We start from the raw sequence: 2,259 nt of genomic DNA, 5'->3' as shown, positions 1-2,259 counted from the left end.
GTGAGTGTATTTAGAATTAAGATTAATTCTATTTGCCATAGTAGATGAGCTCTGGCTAAAGAATTAGCCTTGCACTTGCCCACAGCCACATGAGCCAGCAGTGTGCCCAGGTGGCTAAGAGAGCCAGTGGCATCCTGGCCTGCATCAGGAATGGTGTGGTCAGCAGGAGCAGGGAGGTCATTCTGCCCCTGTACTCTGCACTGGTTAGACCACACCTTGAGTACTGTGTTCAGTTCTGGGCCCCCCAGTTTAGGAGGGACATTGAGATGCTTGAGCATGTCCAGAGAAGGGCGATGAGGCTGGTGAGAGGCCTTGAGCACAGCCCTACAAGGAGAGGCTGAGGGAGCTGGGATTGGTTAGCCTGGAGAAGAGGAGGCTCAGGGAGACCTTATTGCTGTCTACAACTACCTGAGGGGTGGTTGTGGCCAGGAGGAGGTTGCTCTCTTCTCTCAGGTGGCCAGCACCAGAATAAGAGGACACAGCCTCAGGCTGCACCAGGGGAAATTTAGGCTTGAGGTGAGGAGAAAGTTCTTCACTGAGAGAGTCATTGGACACTGGAATGGGCTGCCCGGGGAGGTGGTGGAGTCGCCGTCCCTGGAGCTGTTCAAGGCAGGATTGGACGTGGCACTTGGTGCCATGGTCTAGCCTTGAGCTCTGTGGTAAAGGGTTGGACTTGATGATCTGTGAGGTCTCTTCCAACCCTGGTGATACTGTGTGATACTGTGAAAGTAGTAGCAGTATGTGGCTTGGCCAAGGGTCTCCTCAGATGCTGGACTAAACTCACGAGTTCATAAAGAAGACTTGTCACAAACCCAACAGTTCAGGCCAAGTGTTTACATACATACAGCATGCTAGGCAGCCAAAGAGGGTTTTGACTCTAGTTGTTCTTTCTGTTTCAGCTGTTTGCTTCACTTGAGGGTATTCTCCGTTCTGTAGGTGCTCAGGCCCTGTTTCTTCCCAGTTTTAATCATAGTCTCATTTCTAATGGGGTATGATGGAGAACTTCTTTATTGTAGGGGTCTCAGGGCACTGGAACAGGCTCCCCACATAGGCTGTGGAATCTCCTTCTCTGGAGACTTTCAAGGCCTGTCTGGATGTGTTCCTCTGTGATCTGTGCTAGATTGTGTGGTCCTGCTCTGGCAGGGGGGAGGTTGGACTCGAAGATCCCTTTGGGTCCCTTCCAACCCCCTAACATTCTGTGATCCTATGATGACACACAGTTAAATGCTGACTTTCTGGCACATGTTTTATTCCCAACTTCATTCAGCACGTTGTGCCGTTCGGTTTGTTTTAAGCATCCAGTTATTTGGAAGCTGCACGTTACGGCGTCAGGGTTGATGCACTTATTTCTGGGACTTAGTTCTGCCTACAAACCGAGAAGCAAAGGCAGGGATGTTGCTCAGGGATATCTCCGCAGTGACTCATTTTGTGAGAGAGGTGTTTTTCCCCCCCCCAGGCTGCAGTCGCTGCGCTGCCAGAGCTGCTGCCCTCTGCCGAACACGCTGCAGGAAGCTGGACTCCAGGGACACGGCCGCACGTGACTCGCCCACGTCCGCCGCCACCGGGAAGCAGCCCTCGGCCCCGCTCAGCAGGGGCGGACAAACGCTGCTTGGTTGCTGCAGCTGCACCAGCTCTCAGACACCAGGTATTTGATGTCTTGAAGCTCTTCTGTCCCTGGGCCCCTCTGTCCGTGTCCTGCAGGGCGGCATCTCTATAGAGCCATGCACTGTCCCCCTCCAGCCTGCTTCTGCTCCCCACATGCTGCTCTGCTACGTTTCTCCAATGGAAGAATTCAGCTCGACCCTCCTTGGTTTCCAGGTGACGCCGTAGTGATACTTCGGGGCAGAACAAATTGTAGTAGAGGAACATAGCACATAAATACTTATTTCTAATGAGACATTTACTGCATGTTCAAGGGAGAAGGTCAGGTTTTGAGCCTTCATCTCCTGCTTTCTGTATCACTCAAATGACAAAAGATTTCTGGCAGGGTAGGTCACAAAGAAAGGTGGGAAATGTGATGCAAAGTGAGATAACATAGTTCTTAATCATCGTGGCTTCTCTGCCCTAATAAAAACCTTAGAAAAGTAGAAGGTACTGACAGCAAATAAATCACCTGGTTGCTCTTCTGCTTTTGGCATACAGCCAGGGGAAAGCAGGGAGTGGAAATGCACACCCTGGCTTTTTAGGCTCGGATTGCAACTCACCCTCCCAATGCAGTGCACATTCATACAGCTGCAAATGAGGCTGAGGCCTACTACT

This window comes from Pogoniulus pusillus, chromosome 8, assembly GCF_015220805.1.
Source record: "Pogoniulus pusillus isolate bPogPus1 chromosome 8, bPogPus1.pri, whole genome shotgun sequence".
In the NCBI taxonomy this organism is placed as follows: Eukaryota; Metazoa; Chordata; class Aves; order Piciformes; family Lybiidae; genus Pogoniulus; species Pogoniulus pusillus.
Note: the sequence above shows the minus strand (reverse complement) of the source record.